Below are 25,855 nucleotides of genomic sequence, written 5' to 3'. Positions count from 1 at the left end.
GAGGACTTTTTGGATCATTCTTTGTCTAGCTCCTCCCCTTTGACCTTACCGCCTTAGGTGACCCTGCTAGGAGTACGAGACTCCCGACCAAAACCAATGAGGTCAAGGTGGTAGATGAATTGACAGCAGGCTCTCAACTCACCCAATTCCTGAACCAGCTGCCAGCAGCATGCTGTGATCATGCAGCAACGTCCAAGGAAACCCCTCGCTGCGTGCTCCTTGACTGTCTGAACCCAGTGTGAATGACAGGCCCAAACCCCATTCTGGCTCAGATATTAATTGGACATTTTCCAAAATCTACTTCCCTGCCCGGACGAAACGCATATTAGCCAAATTCAAACAAAATGCCTCTCCAGTCACACTGACAACACCCAAAGTGTGAAGTAGGTGAAAAAGAGGTGACACAGACCAATTAGTGGCACCCCCCCCCCCAAAAAAAGCCTACTTAGTCCTCTTACATAGGGCAAATAGCAGAGTCCACACTGCAAAATGGTGGGAGGATGGGTGTTTCGATTAGAAGAGGGGAGAGTAATATTATTATTTCTCTTATATTTATACCGGCCTCTTTCTCTGATGGGACACTAAAATCACAGGAAAAATCTGCCATTAAAAACAAGCATTGATAGAGTTAAAACTATATAGAATATGTTTAAAACATACAAATAATTACCATTAAAAAACTGTGCAGCACCAGCCATTTCACTGAAAGCAGTCAGTTCCCAAAAGCCTGTTGGAACAAGAAGGCATTCACCTGCTGGTAGGGGCAGCCAATGAGAAGGCCCTTTCCTGCATCCCCAGGAAGCTTGTCTGTGATGGTGGCCCGATCCCCACCTCTCCCCTATAGGGCAAAGTGCCTCCAGGTGGCTGTCCATGTTGCCCTTGCGGGAGAGTTGATCTATCCTCTTCTTGCAGGGGAGGAGAGTGTGGCAAATGAGATCCTCTCCATAGGATGTAGGAACGGAATCCCCATTCCTACCTCCCGTGGTCTGTGGGGAAGCTTCTCCTGAAGGTTCCAAACTACTCTGCAGTAGCAGCATTCCTGTCAAGAAAATACAGGTTCTCACTATCTGTACTTTCTGAAAACAATTGAAGATGTATTTTGTTCCGACAGACTTTCCCAGCTGGGTAGATGCTGCTTTGCCACGAGTCTCTGTTCAGTAGGATGTTCAACGCACCGGCTGTTGTTTATGCTTTAAACTTTTTTTTTTTTTATTGTACATTGCCTTGAGATGATTGCAGTGCTTCTTTCTCCCTAAAAATGTTTAGTGGTACTCTCATTTTGACTCAAGAAAACCACCACTTTATACAGTAGTTCAAATTGGGAAAAACAAATGCAGTAAATGGACAAAAGTACAAAGATTCACAAAATGTTTAGGGGTATGCATCCTCCCCAGAAAAAAAGCACTGGATGATTGTATAGAAGGTGATGGAGATTATGATAAATAATAAAAGAATAGTAACAATGACAACAATAATAACTTTTTAAATATAAAAACACACACCTCCTAGGCTGGAAATCCTTCTCACTGACATGCTAGTCTTACAAATTGAGTGGTTTGTTTGTTTATTTGTGGGACTATTGAACCTTTTTAGTCACTACCTGAAGTCTGGGGTAATAGAGATGGGACACTGGTTCTCAGCTCCCACACACAACCTGTTTATTGAGCATGAATCCTTATTTATTTGCACAAAGCTTTCAGAGAGGTTATATGATGTCCAATCTTTATTGAGCGTTTGTTCTGATGTTATTATTATGGGCATTTTTTTATTTTTATTTTTAAAATAGAATATTGCCAATGCTAAAAGAAAAGTATTACTGTGGTGAGTGGCATAAAAATAATAAAATTACAAATCCTTGTTTCTGTGAATACTTTAGGCCTGTGCTGAAACAATTGCTCCCTGTTTACCACCCCATTTGCAAATTGGTAAATTTAGGGCATCTGTTCTGGTGGGCAGTTTCAGGAGCCACAATTCAGCCCCCCAAAACGGGACTTTTTAAGGAGGAGGGTGAAGAGGAGCGGGGCTTTCCCCATCCCTCTTTCTCTTTTGTAAATTGCTTAATAAAATCAGCCTGCCCTTTTATTGCAAAGCTGCTAGCTCTTTTATTTCAACTATTAAAAAACGAAGCACAATAAAGAGAGGAAAAGCCCCATCACCCATTCCGTAAGCCCCCACAAGTCCTCCTAAAATGCTGTTATGTGATTCATGCCATCATGGCCAGCAGCAGACTTCCATGCTCTCTTGGTATGGTCTTTATTCATTTTCTGGATTGTAAAATCCTTAAATCACAGGTATATTTGTGAATACAAGTGTAGTAATATCAATTGACCCAGACTCTGGGTTATTACTGGAGCTTTCTCCCGTTCTTTTTCATTTGTCTATTAGTTTTTCATTTTATATCTCCAGGGCCATATCTGCCTGTTCGAGGCAATGCCTTTAAAAATAAAGGAACATATTTTCATCGTTTCCCACGAATTTCAAATAGGTTCTCCTTAAGATGATATGTAAATGTTAAAACAATCAGATGGCAATCCTTTCTTATTTACCAGCAAAATGAAAGGAAAAATGTGCCAGTAAGGAAAGGGTAGCTTCCATTGAAGATTCCTTTCTAGGTCACAGAGCACATGCACCAGCCGAATAATAATAATAATAATAATAATAATAATAATAATAATAATAATAATAATAAATTTATTATTTATACCCCACCCATCTGGCTGGGTTTCCCCAGCCACTCTGGGTGGCTTCCAATAAAATAATAAAATACAATAATTCATCAAATACTAAAAGGTTCCCTAAACAGGGCTGCCTTCAGGTGTCTTCTAAAAGTCAGATGTTTATTTCTTTGACATCTGGTGGGAGGGCGTTCCACAGGGCGGGCACCACTACTGAAAAGACCCTCCGCCTGGTTCCCTGTAATTTCGCTTCTCATAGTGAGGGAACCACCAGAAGGCCCTTGGCGCTGAAACTCAGTATCCAGGCAGAACGATGGGGGTGGAGACGCTCCTTCAGGTATACTGGGCCAATGAGGCACACCCAGGCATCACTGAACCGGATGTGAATCACAGAGTCATAGAATACAGTTGGAAGAGACCCTGAGGGTCATCTAGTCCAACCCCTGCAAATTAAGAATCTCAATGAAAGCTCTACTTTACTTAAACATCTCCAAGAAAGGAGAGTCCAAGAGCTCTTACTATCAGAATGTTCTTCCTGATGTTTACAATAAATCTCCTTTTTTTGTAACTTGAAGCCATTGGTTTGAGTGCTACCCTTCCAGAAGAAGACAAGCTCGTTCCCTCTTCCATGTGACAGCCCTTGAGATATTTGAAGATGGCTGCCGTACCTCCTCTTAGTCTCCTCTTTTCCAGGCTAAACATACCCAGCTCCTTCAACCATTCCTCATAAGACTTGGTTTCCAGACCCTTAATTATCTTGGTTGGCCTCCTCTACATGTTCCATGTTCCTTGTCAACATCCTTTTTAAAATTTTGGTTCCCAGAATTTAAGAAGTATATATTCTTCACTGCTGAGTATGACAAGGGTGTATCTTCCCACACATTTTGCAAAAATAAAAAATAAAAAATTTCAGGCGATCAGATGCTAGCCAAATGGAAAATTTGTAACATTATTGGGCCAATGGTTCATCTAGACCAGGCATCCCCAAACTTCGGCCCTCCAGATGTTTTGGACTACAATTCCTATCATCCCTGACCACTGGTCCTCTTAGCTAGGGATCATGGGAGTTGTAGGTGAAAACATCTGGAGGGCCGCAATTTGGGGATGCCTGATCTAGACAAGTAATATCTATCCTGACTGGCACCTGCCCTCCAGTGTTCCAGACCAGGAGTCTTTCCAAATCCTTCCTGGAGATGTTGAGCGTTTAACCTGGCGTCTTCTTCATCACTGAGCTACAGCCCTTCCTAAGAGCTTCCTCAGAACCCAAAGGCAACAGCTGGACTTTGTGGGCCACTTCGTAAGACCTTCCTGGAAAAGATGGCTAAAGAAAGTTGATGGGGAGAGGAGGAAGGAGAGGACCACCTCAAAAGTGGCATGGAGTTCCCCACCCAGTTGGCTTTCCTTAGCTGCAGGGAGACTGTGTTGTGTTGAGAGAGGTGTGTTGATATTGGTTCAAGAGCTGTGTACATAGCCTGAATAAGCAATTGAAGTTTACTCATCCCTGTACCCCCAGATAAGCTTTGTGTTTTCCAAGATCATGCACCTCCATGACCTACTGGTGTGTCTTCTTTGAGGTGCATAAATTGACAGGTTTGCCCAGTCCTAGGTTCCACTCATACTTATTGAAGCCCCCGTTTGAATCACAGCACCTAGTGCTTGTTTTATGACTTTATAGATGCACCAATTTGTTTTGCAGCACCTTCCCTCTGTTCATTAAGGCACACCTCCTGCTTAAAATGATTGCTGTCCTTTCTGCAGAGTATCTGAGAACAGCAGTCCTTCAAGCATTCATGTTTCTGGCCTTTCCCAGAACATCACTACGAGGTCTTCCTTTGTGTCTTATTTACCTCCTTGGTGCGAGCTTATTTCGAGACAGCACAGTGCGGTTAATGCACCGCTTCCTTACATCCAAAGGTGGTTTAAATAAGAGCAGAAATTAGAACATAAAAATAATCCTAAGAAGCAAATGCGATTATTTTGTGATTTCTTTTTCTTTTTTTAACTTGGTAACATTAAAGTTTTAAAATAATAGAAAACTGCAAGGTGAGATTGAATGGAGCAGATAGCTATAAAGATTAATTGCACAGATAAGGTCTCCTCTCTTCTTATTGGTTTTATAATAGACACTCCTCAATGCCCTCAGCAGAAGGAAGAGCAATGGGAGATGGGAGATGCAAATGGAGGGGCGGTGGGAAGCAACATTTAAAGGGAGAAGAAATGAATTGCTCAAATTAAATCTCCCACTAAAGAAAAAAAAGGCATTTGAGAATGGAGGGTCTAATATAGCTATGTTATGAATGGCCTGTTTTCACTTTGCAAACAAAACTCCCAAACACAAATGCAACTAAGGAAGACTTCATTAGATACTTGTCCCTTGTGTGAACTTCTTTTTGATGCAAGACTTTTTCATGGCACTACAGGGGTACCTTGGTTCTCAAACTCCTTGGTACTCAAACAGCTTGGAACCCAAACACTGCAAAACCAGAATTAAGTGTTCCTGTTTGCGAACCTTTTTCAGAAGCTGAACGTGCCCCGTTTTGAGTGCCACGCTTCTGCGTTGAGTGTTACACTGAGTTCTGTCTGTTTTTGCTTTTTACTTTGTGTTTTTGTGACTGTGTGGAACCCACTTCAGCTACTAATTGATGATTGTGTGACTGCAATACATGGTTTATTGCTTTCATTTTATGGATCAATAGTCTTGTTAGCAGGGGCGTTGGGGGCGGGCTGCCCCAGGTGCCACCCGGGGGGTGACACTTGGTGTGCCCCTCCCTGGCCCACCCCTAGCCTCCGCCCGCAAATGCGCAGTCTGTATGGGCTGCTGCTGGCGTGCGGCAGCCTTGTGGGCTGCCGTGCACAAGCGGTGGCCCATGGAGCCACCACACGGCAGTGGCATCCTGTGCTGACTGTGCATGCATGCATGCTGCTGCCGGCTCTGCTGCTCGTTCCGCAGCCCTCTCCGCTCTCTCGCTCTCAAAACGCTGTTGTTGCTGCTGCGGTTGGTTTGTAAACAATGGGTGACGCGACCGCGGGCGTGTCCAACTGCTCCAGAAGTGGGGGGGGGGCTCTGGCCCTCCTTGCCCACCTCGGCGGCCATCCAGACATGCGCAGAAGTGACTTCCAGTGCCAGGCTGCCCGTGTCCTGGGAATCGCTTCTGTGCATGTCCAGACATGCACAGAAGTGATTTTCGGCGCCCAGACATGGACAGAGTGGCGATTTCCAGCAGCACTTGGCAAGCAGCCGAGCCAGCAGGGAGGGAGAGAGCTGCTTCCTTTGAAATCCGGTAAATTTCCGGGATATCTAACAATCCCGGGTTGCTGTGGGAAACAGATTTAAATCCGGGGGTTTCCTGCCAAAAATGGGAGGGTTGACAGCTATGCCCCCTGGACAACCAAGGTGACCAACCAAAGTCCATAGCAAGGCCAAAGGATAAGGACCTGACCGTAGGGAGGGAGGGAGGGAGGGAGGGAGGGAGGGAGGGAGGGAGAACTGTGCAAGCGGGAGCAAGGTAAAAGAGGGAGCGAGCCTGGCCATGGCTTGTTTAAATGGGCTAAGCCATGCCCCCTTTGACCAATCGGCATGGCCAATATGAAATGACACGTCCAGGAACTCCCTGTGATGCGGAGCTACCTAAGCCCCTTGTGCACGAGTTGGGATCATGATCTGCCCGCAACGTCCACTCCCTTCAAGGGGAATCAGCTTTGCAGCACCAAAAGACATTGGATGAGTGGATCTACTTCAGTGGGCCCCACTCTATTCAGCTGGAATGCTAAACCATGGTTTAGCATTACACAAAGAAGCAGGCACAAGCCTTGGACTCATGTCCCCCCCCCCCCCCGCCTTTGCACTAGACATTAAAAAATATCTGAAGCTGGTTTATTGCCCATAGCTCATCCACAAACTAGGAATGGAAATGAGGATCACATCATTTGTTTGAATAGGTTCCCGTTTATTAACTTTGCTAATGTAATAGAAAACAGTTGCTTACCACCTTTAGCGTATTTTCACCTTCGGACATACTAACTGATTTTTGCTTGCTCTTTGATATCTTTATGCACATAAAAGGAAGGGAAAGAGAAGTAGACCATAAAAAAAAGCAGTACTGCTGTGTTGAACTCTGAGACAATGTATTTTCTAGGCACCTGTTTTTTTTTCATTTACTGATGTCTTACTCTAATTGTCTGTATGCTTTTATACATAGATATGTAAGTTTGTGATTCCCCCCCCTTCTTTATTGTGAACTGTGGGAGGGGAGAATCTAGTTTTCGCTTAGTTTTCTCCTTTTTGTTTGTTTTTGCTGTTACACAATTTTAAAAAAGTTTAATAACATTATTTAATTAAAAAGAAAAAAGTTTGAGTAGGAACAAAGTCACTGTAAAATAATCAATAAGGCATCAGGAGAGACATGAGGAAAAAAGCATTTTTAAAAACCACCACCTCAGTCTTTCTGTACGAAATATTCAAAAACGCAGCAGCTGTTGAGGGAGCCCTCTCGGATAAACCAAATGGTACGTATGAAACTCAAACTGAGATAGAGGCATTCCTAAAATTCTCAAAAGTTAAAATTTTGGCCAGTTTTATAACTAGTTTGAGTGTAGTTGTAAATAATGCAAAAATAAAAGATGGCAACACTGCAAGATCATTAACTGACAATTGCAAAATGTAAGAAAATTTAAATAAGCATGCAATAGTACACCTATCATTCTCTTTAATATTCTTCCGTTCTCATTTTGCTCTATGAAGAAAGGTTGCAGTGTTTGGAACATTATTGTTTAGAGAAAAGGCAAGTAAGAGGTGATACAATAGAAACTGATGAAATTATGCATGGCAAGGAGAAAGCGGCTAGAGAAATTTTTTCTCTCCCTTTCTCATAATACTAGAATTTGTGGACATTCAGTGAAGATTCAGTACAGGTCAAAAAGAAGTACTATCTTCACACAACACATAGTTAAACCACTCTATTCTGGTTTGGTCAAACCCAGCACCTGCCGTCCTGTGTCGAGTTCTGGGCACCACAAAGAAAGAAGGATATTGCCAAGCTGGAAAGTGGGCAGAGGAGGGCAAGCAAGATGATCAAGGGTCTGGAAACCAAGTCTTATGAAGAACAGTTGAAGGAGTCTGGTGTGTTTAGCCTGGAGAAGAGAAGACCGAGAGGTGATAGGATAGTCATCTTCAGATATCTAAAGGTCTGTCACATGGAAGGTGGAGCAAGCTTGCATTCTGTTCCTCAGAGGGTAGGACCCAAACCAATGGATTCAAATTACGAGAAAGGACATTCGGGATAAACATCAGGGAGAACTTTTTGATGGCAAGAGGTGTAAGACAGTGGAACAGATTCCCTTGGAAGGTGGTTGAGTCTCCCTTGTTGGAATTTTTTAAGCAGAGGTTGGATGGCCATCCGTTAGGGATTCTCTGTGATTCCTGCATTGCCATTTGGGATATTGAGCTCCCTTCCAACCTTACAATTCTATGATTTTATGAGTTGGCAGTAACATCAAAAAGTGGGGAAAGTGTTCTTGTGCTCAGGTCCAACTTGCAGGCTCCCCACAGGCATCTAGTTGGCCACTTTTGAAACAGGATGCTGGATCTCACAGGCTCTTATGTTCAAAATGCCACAACAAATGGGATGGGGGGGGGAAATGAGAAGGAAATAATTCAGCAGACTAACAGAGTTTAATTAATTATTCTGCCTACAAAAGTGTTCACACACTATTAGCTATCTTAACAACCAGTTTTACAAATGACATGTTCCCAAATAACGTGTCTTGTTCCCTGTATTTTGGTTTCACAATGCTCTCCTCGGCATTTTGTTTCCTTTTGTTTTGACATTTCATTTCAGTTTGTGATGTCACACTTTGTTTTAAGATATCAAATTGTTTTCCTACCACTGGCAAATTAGACCTTAGAAAAAATCGAAACAAAACTTACAATGTTAAACAGAACTTTAAGTCCATGAAGGTACTTAGCACTAATTCAACATATCGATGGCTTCTTTATCCATAACAAGCATATGCAATCTGAAATACAGGCGTCTCCTCACTTATGCAGGGGTTACATTCCTGGGTACCGTGTGTATATGTGAAAACTCGTATACTGGGAAACACCATCTAAAAGGCATGTAAATAACCTCTAAACCTCTAAAAACTCTTGAAAAACCCTCCAAACTTCCTTTCTCACACTCTTCACGGGCCTCAAAGGTTAGTGCAAAGGCTCGTGGGGTTTCAGTTGCAAAGGCAACTAGGATTGCCAGTTGTTTTCTGGCTGTTTTCATGCTATTTTTGCAGTTTCCTGCTTTTTCTGGGCCGCTTTTGCTATTTCCCGTGCCTTTTTGCAGATTAAATCAATTTATTTAATTATTTCCCAGTGCCACACATAAACGTGGTTGCATGCAAGTTAAACGTGCATATGTGAGGAGACACCTGCTGAAAAAGTTTGCTGACCCCTGGTGTGGACAGTACTGAGCTAGATGGACCAATAGCCTGTCTCATCCTATGACAACTTCATTTTTTGTTATGAGAGAAGAAGCCATCTTCCCCATTATTGGCTCTGTCAATAGGGGAAAGGAGAAACTTAGTGCTACAATTATAGCTAATATGGAATGCTGGGGAAACGAAATGTATACCTCAGTCATTTCTGGCCTCTGGCTTTCATTGCAGAGCTCTATGGAGGTGGGAAGAGGACAAGGCTAACCTCCAGCAAGTAGCAGGGAGATTGGGATAGAGGGAGAAATAGGCTCGTGTCAGAGAATGAATGGACTTGGATGGGTTTGGAGAATGACAATACATTTCCTACTTCAGAAGGAAAGAGCTGACTTATTCCAAAGCAGTTCAAGGTGCGCTGGGAAATGTTTGTGGCATCTGTTGCATCAAAGGCGTCCCAGGGATGTGCATGGAACTGTCTACATAAGAGGTTCATCTTTGCTGCCTCTTCTTGGCATGATTTATGTTGGTTGCTGGACGTGCAAATAGGTCTGAGGTGGTGTAATGGCCAATGCGATGAAGGCATCAACTTCTCCCTTTAACCACCTGAGAGCAGTGCTGTCATGACTAGGGCATTTGAGGGAGCTTTCTGAATCTTTCTCTTTCTCCAGTGAAAGAACACCGATTCCAAACTACATTCTTTTACCTTTCATTACCTCTTCTCCTTCAGGTGGTTTCACGTTCATCTGTGCCAGCAAAGCAGATTAAAAAGTGCAAAGGGACAAGACTTGCATTATTATGGGACAGCATTCACTGGCGCTAGGAATGGATGAATCGGTCGATTTTGGTTTCTCCCAGTTGTCCAATCAGTTAGGATTTTAGTGTGACTTCTTTGTATGAAATTTTGCCACATGTAGACAATTTTTGCAAAGTAATGTTCCCTGGTATAATGTATTTCTGCATGCTATTTTAGAAATAACTTTTTCTGGCTGGAGAACTGCTTTGCAACATTCAACATTCAACATTCAGAGACATGTGAAATCCAAAGGATGGCTTTGCTTCAATTTGTATGGGAACGTGCAAATTAGTTAGTTTCACCTTTAAATGCAAACTGAATTAAATTTCTTCCCCATCTGTAGCTGGTACCCCATCCCAGCCCCTGCCCATACTGGCTGAAGTTAATGGGAGTTGTCTGGAAGGCACTAGGTTGATGAATACAGTTATATAAGGTAATGGTTTTGTTGCTGTTTAAGTGTTAGATGCCAACAGTGATTTTTTTGTTTGTTTATTTTTTAAATCATAAATATCTCATACCCATGAACAGCATGATGGTAACAAACAATAACAGCATTAAGCTTTGTGGCAAAGTTCTAACAAAATGTCCCTGAGGCAGCAAACCACATTATTATTTTTGAACAAAATTGCTTCTAATCTTGGCAGCTGCAAGAGGACACAAAGCCACATTGTAGTTTACCTGCTTGGCTTTGTCGTTCAGCAGGCACTCTCCTTTGAAGCAGATTGGCTGAAAATGTATTGTGTCTGAAGGCCTAGAAAGGAATAATTGTTTCTTCTTTGTGTTCAGCGGGCCAAAAAACCTTGTAATCCTGAATGTTCTCCAGTGACTGCTAAGTCTTGAATGGCTTCTTAGCAAAGTATCCCTTTTAAACACTTCTACACATCATTTGAAATTAAAGATCAGTGAGGATGTGTTCCTTCACATCCAGGGGGAAAAATAAGAGGTTGTTTGTGTAATATATCAGAGAAGGGAGAGAAATCAACACTTGAAGTTATGCCAGATCAGGCTGAACATCTATGCTAATTTTTTCATATTGTGCCTTCCCCCCCAGATCTGGGATTCGAGGTGGCTTGCAAAAAATTAAAACAAACACGGATAAAACACCGAAAGCTAAAACCATATAAAAGACAATATTTTAAACCTAATTACAATAAAAAACTAATATTTAAAAGCTAGTAAATAAATCGACTGTCAGGCATAGAGAGTCCTCCCCTCCCTTCGGTAACTTCACAGATAAGAATTAATGAGCAGTTGATAGATTTATAGTCCTTTTATTACATCATCCTGTTGTGAGTGCAAATACACAGCTCTCTGCAAGGAGGGCAGTTGGCTAGTCTAATCTTCCTTCTGACTTTCGCAGCATTTTGGGCGTCAACGGGAAGTTCCTCCCTCCCTCTGACTCCTTTGCTCTCTGATACATTTGGACCTCCAAGTCCATGGTGTGCATGTGTGTGTGGGGGGAGGTCCCCACGCTCACAACTGATATCTCAACTAGCTGCCCCTTCCCTTCTGGCTCTGTTGTCACTATCTTGTAACTGGGCAACTCCCCCCTAAGCTGTTCAGCTTCTGCCTCTCTCTCTGCTTCTGAACATGCTGTGGACAAGGGGAGGGACTCTTCCCCCTCCAGCTCTCCATCAGAGAGAAGCTGGTCTGCCATGGAATGCATTCCCCAGTCGTCATCTTCAGACTATTCCCTGACATCTACTAAAAACAATGCAGCACTTTTAAAAGACCTTTCCTTAAAAGCAGTCATTTCCAAAACCCCTGCCTGAAGTTTGTGGTGTTTTGTTTCGAAATCCACATTAAGTATTCATGTTTCTTCTTATATGCCTAGTTCCGGGCCCATTAATCACGGGTGCCTTTGCCCGGCAGCGCTGTGGCCCCATAAATACTAGGCATCTCATGCTAGAGGTGGTTGCTGCACTCTGTCTCACGGCCTGTTGACTTGTAGCTGCATAGGAAGATCAGAAGCAGAGAAGGAGGCAGACTTTCTCTGCAGGGGATCCTTGTCTCTGCCAATTGGATCACCTGGGCATTCTCTGCAAAGCTTATATTTCAGAGCAGGTACGGCAATGGGTTGTGACATGTGATCTAAGCTGTCACTGTTGGTTTAGATGGCAAATGCTCTTTGATACTGGAGGATAATTTAATGCAGGATGATGAACTAGTGAATTGATATTTGGCAGCAGAGTAGGAAAAGTAGACTTTCTTGCTTCTCTTGGCGTTATTGCCTTCGGATCTTGGAAAGAAGAAAACTGAAGGGAGGAAACCGAGCAGTAAAAAGGCTTTTTCTTGGTTTTCTAAAAAATAGTTTCTCATCCAACTTCTTTAGTGCCTGTTCTGGTACCAGAGGTGTGTATGTTTGTGCATTACATGAAATACCATCATTTCATTAGCCTGGCTTAAAGACTTTCATAGATTGAGACCACAGATGTGGGTGATTGTGGGTGCAATATGGGTGTTACTATTTCCAAATGTGCTTCCATGAGGGTGGGAGGGAATCCTCCACAAATGTGCAAATATAGCATCTTTCTTTCATTGTTGACTACTCATAGCTGAGTAACATTGTCTTCCATAAACACGGTTTTAACAGTGAGTCTGTAAGTGATTGTGGAGGCCAATTCTGGATCCACACATCCTTCCACAGTGGGGACATAGGTTTCTGAGCGGGAGTTGATCACAGTGTGGATTTGCCAAGCATGTCTGTCTCTTAGCACGTTTCTCCCTTTTGTCCTGAGTTTCAGCGTCTTCAAAGCCTTTGGTAAAGGCTGTTCTCCAACTGGAGCCATTGCAGGCCAGTGTTTCCCAGTTGTCAGTGTTTATACTACATTTTTTAAAAAGATTTTTTAGATTTGCCTTGAGACAGCCTTTAAATCTCTTTTGTTGACCACCAGCATTACACTTTCCATTTTTAAGTTTGGAATAGAGTTGTTGCTTTGGAAGACAACCATCAGGCATCTGCACAACATGACCAGTCCAACAAAGTTGATGTTGAAGAATCATTGCTTCAACACTGATGATCTTTGCTTCTTCTAGTACACTGCCATTAGTTTGCCTGCCTTCCCAAGTGATGTGTAAAAAAATCACTTGATGGAATCTTTCAAGGAGTTGGAGATGGAATTCATAAGTCGTCCATGTTTCACAAGCGTACAGTAAGATTGGTAGTACAATAGCTTTGTAAACAAGCATTTTGGTTTCCCTGCAAATGTCCCAGTCCTCAAACACTTCAATTGGGAGAAAGCAGCACTCGCCAAGCTCAGGCGATGCTGGATTTCAGCATCAATGTCAGCCCTTGTGGAAAGATATAGCAAACATAGCTTATCAAGGAATGGACTAGGCTAATTCCTGCTGTGCTAATTTTCTACATGCAGGGCATTTCTCCATGCAGAGGAGCATTCTGAAACATCATATGCATGCACACACAACACATTCTGAAGTGCAAGAGCCCAGAATTCTGCCAACTCCCTTTGCCATCACCTAGGAATATAAGCACCTGCCTTATAAGTGAGTCAGAACACTGGCTTCTCTCACCCAAGATTGTCTACACTTATTGGCAGTGACTCTCCGGGGTTTTGCATAGCATCCACGAGTCTTTCCTAGCCCTGCTTGAAGATGTCAGGGACTGAACCTGGGACCTTCTGTAAGAGGAGCATTTGCTCTTACTGAAGCATGTCCCATTCATTGTACCTCGTTGAGCTGCCCTTAATTCTGGGCCGGTTTGAGCAGCACTGATTGTATTTGTTTTGCAGTTCCCAAGGGACCACATGCCCTCTTCATTACAAGTGCTCCAGGTCTATATGTCAAGAGTGATGAGGGCCCCAGTTCACTGCAGCTCTCATTGCAAGGCAGAGCTCCCCGCTGTGAGTGGAAGGTATGGTAGCAAAGCATACAAGAGTTCGATGAAGAGCAGCAGGAGGTAGTCCTTAGTGGTTTGGTTCAGAAAGTCAGTTGTCCAATTTTGTAAATAAATGCAACTGCAGTTAGAGGAATGCCAGAGCTCTGGCACAGCCTGAATGATCCTGTTCTGTTGAGTGACCTCAGAGGAATGATAAGCAAATGTTTATTAAAAGGAGCTTCTCAATAGGACTGGGCATTTTCATATTGAATATTAATACACAACAGCTCAGAGAGTATAGCAAGCAGTAGATTTAGCCCACTTTATTAGTGCAAACACAGCATATTACATTTTACACATGGGGGACAGATGCATGCTCTATTGTATTTCCCCTCTTCTTAATTAGCCAGTGTTAATAAGCTTCTACTGACATTTTATTTCTTTCCCTGCTTATTATATTCTTGCTAGGCTTGAAATCATCCCTACAGGCAAACCAAAAAAATAATAACATGGGGGTGGAAAGGTGCATTTGAATGCCGGAACGCTCTGAAGCAGACAGGATGTGATTTCCCCCCCCCCAAAAAAAATGATAAGCTCTATTGAATTTGATTTAGTTTAATGGGAGACTTCATCCTGTGCTCAAGGAGCCAGAAGCAAACCACAGTTCCCAGATATCCTTCTGCTGGGAATTTACTGTTGGCAAGACTTTAAGGACAGTGGTTGCCAATCTTTTGTGGGCACATTTGGATTTTTGAGTGAGTGCTTTGGGTGTTGCTCCCCCCCATCACTTTTTACCCCAATTTCCTGGATCTGCCCCCACCCCCCGGAGACAGAAAGAGAAAGTGCACACAGATTTTGCATCCCCAAGTTTATTCTTTGGAAAAGGCACCCCTCTGAATTTTTCATTGCAGTGCTCCCATCAAAAAAAGTGGACAGGAATGTACATGTTAGAGAACGTGTGTGTGTGTGTGTGTGTGTGTGTGTGTGTGTGTGTGTGTCCGTCCCGGCCACACATTGCTGTGGCTCAGTCTGTTAAATGGACCTTCAGAGTCCCCCTTCAGAGTCCCCTGACCTTCAGAGTTCTCGTGTGTGATGTCAGCTTCCTTCCACGTGACAGCACCCACCACCCCAACGGCTCTATCTGCCCCCCCTTGCAAACCCCTGCGGCCTGGCCAGTTTCCCCGCATTGGTGTTGTTTTCTGTTAAAGGCCCATATTCAGTTGGTTGGAATGTTCTATTGTGATGTCACTGCTAGTATGCAGCCAATGGCAGCAGGTGAGGTATATGTTCCTTTGACGTCCACTGGAGGGCGCTGTGTCCCCCAAAAATCATGTTTTTACCTGTGATAGGTGTCCCATCTATGTAATATAAGTGTATGCAAACACGCCCACATTGGTCTGGAACGTTGTGTCAAAATTTCACCAAACTGGTCAAGCAGTTTGGGAGAAAAATGGATACCCACCAACATGGACCTTTTACATATATATATGAAAAGTCACACATAATGTTTGGAGAAATTGTGCACAAAATGTGTGTATTAGTAACAACTGCATTCAAAAAGGTGTTTACTATGAGAAACTCACACTAAAATGCTAATAAATTGCCATGAGGATTTTATTTTATGTTTGAAAATGGAAATTGCTGAGGAAATGAAGAGCTGAATTAAAAAAATTGGGCGGGGAATGAAAAATTCAGAAAAAAACAGATTTGCCTATACCTCCTAGGAGTTGGGAAGCCTTCTCTCTAACTGTTTTCAAACTTTCTTCATAGTTTGGTTTGAGGAATGGGAGGCAGGAAACACCCTGTGAGAAGGATTGGAGATGGTACTGAGACGATAAGGAAGCTTTCAGAATAGCTGGATCATTTTAGTTGAGAAATTCTCCCCCCAAATGGGCAAAGGTTTCAACACTATCTGAGGTCCTGGACAGAAGGACTCCCTATGAATAGCTGGAGACCTTGTTACAGGTCTCAGATGTTTCTCTTAAAGCAAAATTTTGCAGTGAAAGTTGAGGCTTCTGCTAAGGAAAAATGTCTGAGGACTTTTGAAGAAGCCCAAAGAATCCCTCATTGGGAGGCAAATATGGCAACCACTGATGAAAACAAGCAGGTCTGGATCTGTGCATGGAACCGTGATTAGGGATTGGGGGGGGAATTCTATTCAGTTCAAATTTAAAGTTGAACTCACCCAATTTTCGCTTTCTGAAATGCTACGCCATCCTTCAAACAGCCATCCTTCAAAAGTCCCATTTCTTTGAATTTTGCAGTGCAGTTCTCCTGCCAAATATCCATATGAATACATATATTAATGAAAGCAACACATAAAAGGTTACAGGTAGGTAGCCGTGTTGGTCTGACGTAGTCGAAACAAAAATAAAAAATAAAATAAAATTCCTTCCAGTAGCACCTTAGAGACAAACTAAGTTTGTCATAGGTTAAGCTTTCGTGTGCATGCACACTTCTTCAGATACCTTCAGATACATAAATGGTGCAATATTGGAGAAAACTGCTCAGCAGCTCAGCAAAAATGTGTATGTTAGGAGAAATTGCACAAAAGTGTGTATGTTAGGAGAAATTCACTCTTAAAATTGTGATGAATTTCAACGAGGGCTATAAATATACTAAGGTGGGCATGTGGAGAAATGAACTTAGGACTGGACAAATGAGAAGCTGAGACAAACTGGAACTGACCTATTTGCCCATCGCTGGGGTTGACCCCATGGGAACCATGTCATATCCCATTGGACTCAACTATAGAAGAAAGGTGGGATAAAACAGAAATAAAACAGAAGCTATTTTAAAACAAAGTAAATAACACCAGTGATTCATTGCGCCATTCGGCATTTTATCTAATAGGCATATGCAGTTTTTTATTCAGCAAATATTGCTGAAGGGAAATCAAGATGAGGTGGATCAATAAATAGTTCTAAAAGGGGATGAAGATGGGGTTGATCAAATGTTAGACTGGCTGAATGCTTAAAGAAATAAATAACTGAGCAGACACATTCACCACACACAGAGGTGCTGCCAATAATTCCTGTTATCTGAAAATGTCAAGAATTATTTTCCTAGCTGCCTGACAAGGGAAATCCCATTTTACAAAGAAAATATTGCTGATATTTTCCGCAGTGGGAGGGTGGGTGGAGCAGAGGAGGAGATGTTTTCTTTTTCACTTCAGTTCCACTCATCTCTGGCCATGTATTATTGATTGGGAGCCCTCTTTGGATTATCGCCATGCCTCTTGCTCACTTACTAAGCCGTAAATATTCACCCATGCATTCCTGCAGACAATTTGTTTCTTTGCAGGAGGTTATGTGGAGTGTTCAAATATATACGTGCGAGAGAGGCTGCCTGGAAAGCAGTCTAGTGGAGATCTGTGCCCTCGAGCTCGCTTAAAATAAGCACCTCACGGCTCACTTGTGGGAAGGATAGCTGTGCTTCTTTTCAGCTCGATTTATATGGAAAGGCGTCCAGGTCCATGGTTTCTATGGTGGCAATATAAAAGCCATTAACTCCAATATATATCGCTTTGTAAAAATGTCCACGCTGCAAAGTTACGCTTGGTTGTTGGCAACAGATGGGAGAACAACATGTTTACCTTGATCCTCCAGGCTTAATAACTGCAACAAATAATATCTTGTACTGAGAATGTGGCCAGGGGGGTATCAGAGACTGGGCAGAGGAGGAATGGTGGAGACTGCCTCCCCAGCCTGACCCTTCCAGAAAAGGAGACAGTTCAGAATTACAACAGGGGTTTGAGGGAGATCACAGCTCAGAGGCAGATGAGGGGAAAAGCTGGGAAATAATGGGAGAAGAGGAGGAGGAGGAGGAGGAGGAGGAGGAGGAGGAGGAGGAGGAGGAGGAGGAGGAGGAGGAGAAGAAGAAGAAGAAGAAGAAGAAGAAGAAGAAGAAGAAGAAGAAGAAGAAGAAGAAGAAGAAGAAGAACCCAAGGGGCAACAGTTGACAGACACAGTGTCTTTAGAAAGCATTACAGACCCCCCCTCCCAGAACCCGGTGAGCATTGAAAGTAGGAGAGCAAAGAGCTCAAAGGCAGAGGGCACTTCTCAGCACCTGTAGTAATGACACATGAGAAGAAGGGGGTGGAGACTCACTCGGGGAAATGCTGTTATTCCAAGAGGCTGCATTTCTAAGCTTCTCTCTGTGAATATGGAATAAAAAGCAGTTGGTAAGGACTTTTCATTGTCTTGTTCATTCCTGGCAACCTGCCATGGGGGTTGGATCCTCTGCCACCTGACAGGGGGAGATAAAATCCTCTGCTGCAGGGATAGTCATCGTGGCCTCCTCAAGTTTTTTTTTTTTATTCCAACTCCCATCAGCCACAGGCAGAATGGTGGATGGGCAGGGATGGTGAGAGCTGCAATTCAGAATCTTCTGGAGGGCACTACATTGGCTACCCATTCTACCAATTATTTTCCCAGTCCAAGAGCTTACAGAGGAAATGAGAGACTTCTGACAGCGCTCTATCATTTTAAGTCTCTCCTCCTCTCCACAAAGCCTTTCCTTGTAGTGTACACCTCCCCGACTCCAAAGGAGATGTCCAGTCAATTAAAAAACAAAACTCAACTAGGGGTTTTATTCAGACATCCTTTCAAACTTTGGTTTGCACTAACCAAAGTCAATATCATGGCTTTAGCTTCCAAATATTTCTATTGTGCTCTCTCTCTTTTTTAGTGTTCTAAGTTCTTCACATATAACTGATTATTTCAATAATCCTTAAAACCACTCTGAATGGTAGATTGGTAGGTAATGCAAGTAGTTTTGGGTCATGCTGTGAGAAAGTAGTAGTAGTAGTTGTTGTTGTTGTTTAGTCGTTTAGTCGTGTCCGACTCTTCGTGACCCCATGGACCATAGTAGTAGTAGTAGTAGTAGTAGTAGTAGTAGTAGTAGTAATTTTATTATTTATACCCCACCCATCAGGTTGGATTTCCACAAAATAAATAAAAATAGATCTAAAATATTTTTGTACCTGTTACTTGTCTGGAAAACTGCATTGCAAAATTCAGGAAAGCACAAATTTTGAGGGACAGATGTGTTTTGGTTTGTGTGTTGATTCAGATACAGAAAGTGCAAATTAGGAGGGTTTGCCTTTATATGTGAACTGAATTAAATTTCTACCCCATTCCTTTTTTACAGCACCAGAATCTGGATCTGAGTGTAGGCCATGAGTGTAGGGTCATGGCCACAGTACGTTGAGTTTTTCTCTCCTCCTCCTCCTCCTTTAGTCCATCCTGTTCCTTAAATGTCAGTAAGAAAGGGGAAGGGAATCAATACAATTTGCAGGATGTCTCCCACAGTGCTTGCAGTTTATTAAGCAAAAGTCCAGCTCACTGGTGGAAAACAATGGTTCAGTCACTTTCAGCGAGCTTTTCCTTCTCTAGTTCTTGCTGTGACTTTAATAATGACTCGTTTTCATCTCCTTCTCTTCTCTCAAGTAGGGAAAAGTAATGGCTGCATAAGTATTTTGATTCCAGTTTTAGTCTTCATTACTTTCCCCCCTGACTTTGGAGGATCCTCGGAGGCACCTTACAAATTATAAACGAATAATCGGAATCTGGGTCTGCTTCCTCTTAAGGGTGCTTGATGAATTTCTTCAGTTCATATTCCAATATGAACTGCCTAGTCCGACTGTCCTGGACTAATATTTATTTACTAAAATGCATACATCGCTAGATTGTAAAAAAAAAAAAAGCCCCAAAGTCATTTACAAAGAGAATAAAATGATATTTTTTTTTCATTAAGAACAGCAAAAATAAAAATAAAAGCAACTATTGAAAACATTCAAAAAATCAGCAATAAACTAAAAACAGATAGGAGAACCAAAGAGGGTTTTTTCCTCCACAGTATGTGCATGTTTCTGAACTGTGGCAGGGCTTCACTTCGAACCTCCTGAGCTGGTTCGAGGACTGCTTTTTAATTCACACACACCCCACTCAGATCCCCCCCCCACATCTTCAAAATGGGGTGAGAAATGTCCCTTGGTGGAATCCATTTTTCTTTTTTATACAGTGGCTAATGTCCAGTGCTGTTCCTTCTCAGAGTAGACCCACTGAAGTTAATGGCCATGACTTCGGTTATGGACATAACTTTGGTTAATCAATTCAATGGGGCTACTTTGCGTAGAACTTATTTGGATATGTATGTATGTATGTATGTATGTATGTATGTAGTACCTCTGGTGTTGGAAACATTGTTCTCCTTCTGGAGTAGTTTGTCCAACTTTGGTCCCCACCCTGTACTCAACTCTCACCTGTGGCTCCTAGAAAAAGGTGGGATTTAAATGTAGTAAACACACACACACACACACACACTTCCAGGAGGGAGGATTCAGAAAACCAAATCCCTAGAATGACTTAAACAAGTGAAGAGAATATGCAACCTCATTGCATATCCGGCACTAAAACTAGACAGCTGCAGCCTTCAAGGTGCTCCCAATTAATGCTTTGAAGAAGACGCTTGGTTGTTTGTGGTTATGATTAAACTTTACAATTAGGGCCCTGCTTAAATGCATATTGCTTGATTTAATTAGAGCGATTACAAAATGCTTAGCTCAAGAACAAGGGTATTAATCACTTTCTTTTCTCTCGATGCCAAGCTGAGGGGAAAGAAAACAAACTCAGAAAGGTTATGCGCGAAGCTCGCTTGGGAAAGTTAAACACAGGGGAAGTTCTCAAAACACCCTCTTGACAAACTGCGATCTACTCAGCTAATACTGTACAGAGAAGTGGTATTCTTCAGCCCGACTCTCAGCATTATAAGGGAGGGAGAAAACGTTTCCATATTCACTTTTCTCTCCACCATGGATAGCTCTATACAGCTCTATCATGTCCTATGTTACTTGCTGTTTCTCTAAATGAAGATGATTCAAATATTGTAACCTTTCCTCATGGGGTATTGCTCCAGGCTTTTGCTCATTTTGGTTCATCTTCTCTGAAATCTTTCCATCTCTAAAATAAACTTTTAAAGGGCTGGTGACCAAAATTGCACATGGGTGAACCTGTCCGTTTTTGTTTCTCTCATACCCTCATTTTTTCAATCATAATTTCAGTTCTCCACATTTCCATACTGGTTTGCCATTTATTTATTTATCAAAAAGAGTCCTCGTAAAAAATGCTTCAACCTTTAAGTGTGAATTTCTCCCAATATACATATTTGTGTGGGTTTGAATGTCTCTCCCATCTCTCTCCTCAGCTCCTGCTCGCTTCCCTACTTGAAATAAGTTTAAAAGCTTCTGTGTCACCTTTTTATTTTAAGCGCCAGAAGTCTGACTTCATCCCGGTCCAAATGGAAGCTATCCTTTTTGTACAGGCCTGGCTTCTCCAAAAACATTCCCTAGGTTGTTGAAATATCACTCCTGTCCCTTCGTGTCTCTCCCTACAAACAAGGTAGAAAATTTCAAGAGGCCATTTGCACCCAGTAAATGTGTACAAGTTTTGGCAGAGGGAAGAAGTGCTGGAACAAAGTCTGCTCAGGACCTGCCTTGTTGATCAATCCAGTTTGATCCCAATGAAAGAAGTGAATCCACCTTAAAAGTCCGGGGAATTTGCCTCATCCCAAATACGTGTGGTGAAGTGCACAGGCTGATGTCTAGCCCTCTTTTGCATTGCCTTCTTGAATCGGCAACATGATTACTCAAGAAGTTGCTTCAGTCTTGTCAGTTCCGGTGAGAAGAGCACATAAGTCGTGGCCTTTGTCAATAAATATGTGGCAGCTGGATTGCTTTAGTCTTGGCAAGTCAAAGTCTCAGTGGTGTTCATGCTGTGCCCTAACAAATTGTAATGACCTTGTAGAGTCAAGGGAATCCCTAAGCTCCTTTGCTCTGCTCTGCTCCCCCAACCCCCACAATGGAGAGGATACAAATACAGAGAACTCTAGTTAATCCGAGTTGCATCAGAATGATATTGCCAGAGTGGAAGCATGAATGAAAGGGTGGAATGTGGGTAATATTTTGCCCCACAACATTGCTAAGAGGCTGTTGTTGTTGTTGTTGTTGTTTAATGCAATATTTAATTACCATTTATGTTCAGATTTTAAAAGCGTTCATCCCATCTCTCCAGTCTGTCTTCTGACAATATATTAGAACGCCCAACAGTGCGATCCAAACCCAAGATCAACTTGGATGAGAGAGTTTAGATTTGGGACTCAGCTGGCATAAACTCCTCACCCCAACCGAGACAGAGTTGCACCGGTGTAAGCACCTTACTCCAGCTCAGCTGGGGCTCTTTCAGCAGAATTTAAGCCACTGTAATCGTCAGGCTTCAGGGAATCGGATTCCTCACCCCAATGCCAGTAGATGAGCAGAATAAAGGAAAAGGAGTCTTCTTACCAGTTTGAAACTTTAATAATCCCAGCGAGAGAACAAAGAACTCATCTCCCAGAAATGGTGGTGTTCCCAATTAAGTTCCCTTCCTCCTCTGTCCCTATTAAACTATGTCACTCCTATGTATTGTAATATGAGCTTGTAACCTCTGCACTTTCTGTTCTGACACTTTTGAGCTCTCTGTGACTTAGGCGAAGGGGTATGTGTGGATACTACCCAGAGACTGTAAATCTGTTAATCCTCCCTCTTCCAGTGTTAGCTGCTCCCCATCCAGTATTTCCCAGCTTCTGCCTTCTGAACTATGCCCCTCTGCAAACCACTCTTCCAAATCTGTACTGTCCTCCTGCTCCTGGGAAGATTCAGGATTGGGAGGAGGGGTGATTTCCACCATTCTTCCTCAGTGCAGCCCTCCTAAGCATGGTCCCTGACAGTAATCCACTCCCCAAAAGGGGAGTTCTGGGGGAAGTGACCTAGGGAAGAAGATATTTGTACCTGTTCCAATCCCTTCTCAGCTCAACCCTGTGACTTAGGGTCCAATCCGTAAAACTCACCTGCTGGCTCAGCCACCGGTAGCCCCTCTCTGAGGCTCCTGAATGGAGTTTAGATACAGTGGTAATTTACACAGGACTTCATATTGTTGTGAAGTTGTGATGGCTTCATATTGTTAGATTTGCTCTGCAAAGCTGTGACTGCAAACTAAAAGGTTCCCACTGAATATATTCTTCTCTGTAGGACCCATTGATTTCAGTGGTGCTGACTCTCAGGTAGTTGGGTACAGGCTGTTCAGAGCAACTTGATGCCAATGTTTATGATAGTAGAAGAACCAGAGGGAAAGTAGCTGGAGAGAATGTTGACATCCTGGAGTAAAATTATGTTTTTAATTCCACCACTTGCCAAAGATAGTTGTACTTCCAGGAAATATGATGCGTTCAACACATACAAGACAACATAAGAGAAAAGGATGTCAAGGGTATAAAATGCTCCTTATTAACCGACTCACTTAAATCTTTTATGTTTTATGTTAAGAAAACAAGAGATTTAGAGCAGAGCACTCAGGAAGTCACATGGCGGCTAAACTACTTCCATGAGACCTGCAAAATATACATTCCTCAATAAATTCAGTAGTACATTTCTGTATGTAGATCACATAAATGGGTCATCTTAGGACAGCTGTATTCTAATGCGCCATTCTTTTCAAACCTTAAATGCTTAGCACAGGGACACAGAAAAGGCATAACGTTTTATGCCACTCAAGATAATAAAACAATTCCAAGTGGTTTACGTAGAGGCAATAAAAGTACAACAGTTCCCAAGTGATGTGAGTTACCCATTACTGTAGCATTTGAAAGAGGCACAATTCAGGCATCATTTCATCAGTAGGGAAAAATTCATTTCCTTTGTTCTTCTCATTACTACACGGGTTCACTCAGTCATGTATTGGAATACTGTTGAATTCTGCCTTAACTCGGAGAATGTCTAGACATAATTCTGGAACTTGTACATGCACCGTTTGATACATTTTTCAGTTCATTACGCTCATTCACACCTCACTCTGCATTACATTATTAAAAATCTGCCACAAAAAAATCAACCCAAATGTTCATATGACGATACAAGCAGTATGACTACTTGCACCATATTTTTATTGCCTCCCAAATTCATAGCTCTTTTTGTTTCTATTGGTCTCTGTCTCCTTACTTTCCTATCACTTCCTCCCATTCTGTGACATCACAGCAGCCTAGCCAATGACCTTTGAACACAGAAAACAGGAGGGAAACTGGAAATCGAATGGGAAAATACTGGTGCAGAAATACTTGTAATGCTAATATATTATGATCCAGGTTATGGTTTCTTTGAAGGAAGCAATCACCTAAATCTATGATACTAAGAGCTTCAAATTTCATTCCCCTCACTGTGAGAAACATTGGCACACAAATGAGCCCAAGGGACTTTCTCCACCGTAAAATCCATCTTGCAGAAGTTTAGGAAATCAATAAAATAGTACCCCTGCCTTCTAATTTTTCCTAAAACGTGAGTAAGACTAGTTGTAGGTCCTGCCACATACTAGGATAATCTTGTTTACTTAATGTGGCAATTAATATAAGCAAAGGGAAATAAATCAACTCCCCCCCCCCAAAAAAAAATGCTTTAATGCACAGCACAGGCAAGTGGCATGTGATGAAATTATATTTCTTGGGGATAGGTGTAATCAATCTGATTACTGTTGTGTGCATTAGTTCTCGTAGGCTTTAACATATAGTTAACATTAAAATCACCCAGTTGGATTTTAATTACATTTGCATTTAGAGCCTCTCCTGTCATGAAGATTTCCTCTCGCTTGTACCATAAGAGCAATAGAAAACCTCTGCTAGGACCATCAATTTCATCTCCCACCCCCTCCATAGTAACCAACCAGATAGGAGTGGGGATTATTGGTTTGCTTCCGTTCTTATTTTTACTACATATTTTGTGTTTCTTGAACTCCCCGTCTGATTCCTCAGGTGATTCAAATGGAAGGTGCAGGTGGAGGTGGTGCCCCTTCTTCTGCATTGCTGGACATTTCCAGAGCTCATGCTGGAGTCAGGAGGCCCCCTAAGACCCCTCTTGAGAAGGCAGCGCTGGATCTTATTTAGAAGAGTCCTTTAATCACTCTTTCTATCGAAGCTGGGCTGCGTGAGATTCAGCAAAGCACCCCACTAACCAGCACCAAATGAGAAATTATCTGCATCAGAGTCTATGTTGTGACAGAGCCTAGTTTACTCATTTAGGGAGCAGTCTAGCGTACAATTAAGCAGGCTCACTTCCTGTTAGTTTCATGGAGCAGGAGCTGAGAATCCTTTTTGTGTGCTGCATGGTGTCTTTAGCGTAGAGGAAGATTTTCAGCTGAATTCTACAGTCTGCTGCTATTACTGGCTTTTTTGTCACTCTATGTCACTCTACAAACTATTGGGCTCCGTTCTAAAAAAATGTGCATGCATTCCAATCCCATTAAACATGGCGGAGCTGAAGCACGCAACTAATTACATGGTTATTCATCTCAGTAGGTGGTAGAGCAAAGATGTTCATCAGCCTGAGGCCCTTGCAGTTTGAAGGCACAAATTAAAGAAAGCTGTGATTTAATATCATGCTGCTGATTCGCAGTGAGATCCTCGGCATGCCTGTTGAGAAATACCATTGAGTTAAGTATGGTTCCCTCCACAGTAAGTGTGCTTTGGATTAGAATCCAACATAATTCTATGCCAAGGGTAGGCAACCTAAGGCCCAGGGGCCAGATCCGGCCCAAGCGCCGTCTAAATCTGGCCTGCAGACGGTCTGGGAATCAGTGTGTTTTTAGATGACTAGAATGTGTCCTTTTATTTAAAATGCATCTCTGGGTTATTTGTGGGGCTTATTTATTCGTTCATCCCCCCCCCCCCAAAAAAAATAGTCCAGGCCACCACATGGTTTGAGGGACGGTGGACTGGCCCAAGGCTGAAAAAGGTTGCTGACCCCTGTCTATGCATATGACCCAGAAGTAAGTCCCACTGATAAACATGTATTTACTCTTAAGTCCCACCGATAAACATGCATTTACTCCTAAGTCAGTTTGCAGAAGATCGCACACTAGACAAATCTTTACTGATTGTATGTAAGTTGGGGAACCTGTGTCCCTCTAGATTGGGGTCGGAAACATTTTCAGTTTCAAAGCTGCATTCTCTCATGGGATTCTCCAAAGCGGCTTCATGACAGTCATAGGTGGGGCAAGAAGCAAAGACAGATAGAGCTGGGGGCAACCATGTATAGCTTAATGTGAGTCA

The 25,855-nt window shown here is 42.5% G+C and overlaps 1 protein-coding gene and 1 long non-coding RNA gene across 2 annotated transcripts in view; one reads left to right on the top strand and one right to left on the bottom strand.

Moving 5' to 3' along the window:
* Positions 1 to 25,855, top strand: part of DCC (DCC netrin 1 receptor) — a 904,619-nt gene that overhangs the window by 506,854 nt on the left and 371,910 nt on the right. The window lies entirely within an intron of this gene.
* Positions 1 to 25,855, bottom strand: part of LOC118077202 (uncharacterized) — a 37,097-nt gene that overhangs the window by 3,913 nt on the left and 7,329 nt on the right. The window contains exon 2 of the long non-coding RNA XR_004691615.2: positions 15,909 to 15,997. This is a non-coding gene — a long non-coding RNA (uncharacterized LOC118077202). The remainder of the gene's footprint in view (positions 1 to 15,908; positions 15,998 to 25,855) is intronic.

The sequence above is a fragment of the Zootoca vivipara genome, chromosome 11, assembly GCF_963506605.1.
Source record: "Zootoca vivipara chromosome 11, rZooViv1.1, whole genome shotgun sequence".
Classification (NCBI taxonomy): Eukaryota; Metazoa; Chordata; class Lepidosauria; order Squamata; family Lacertidae; genus Zootoca; species Zootoca vivipara.
The sequence above is the reverse complement of the archived record's forward strand: the minus strand, read 5'-3'. Positions and strand labels throughout refer to the sequence as shown.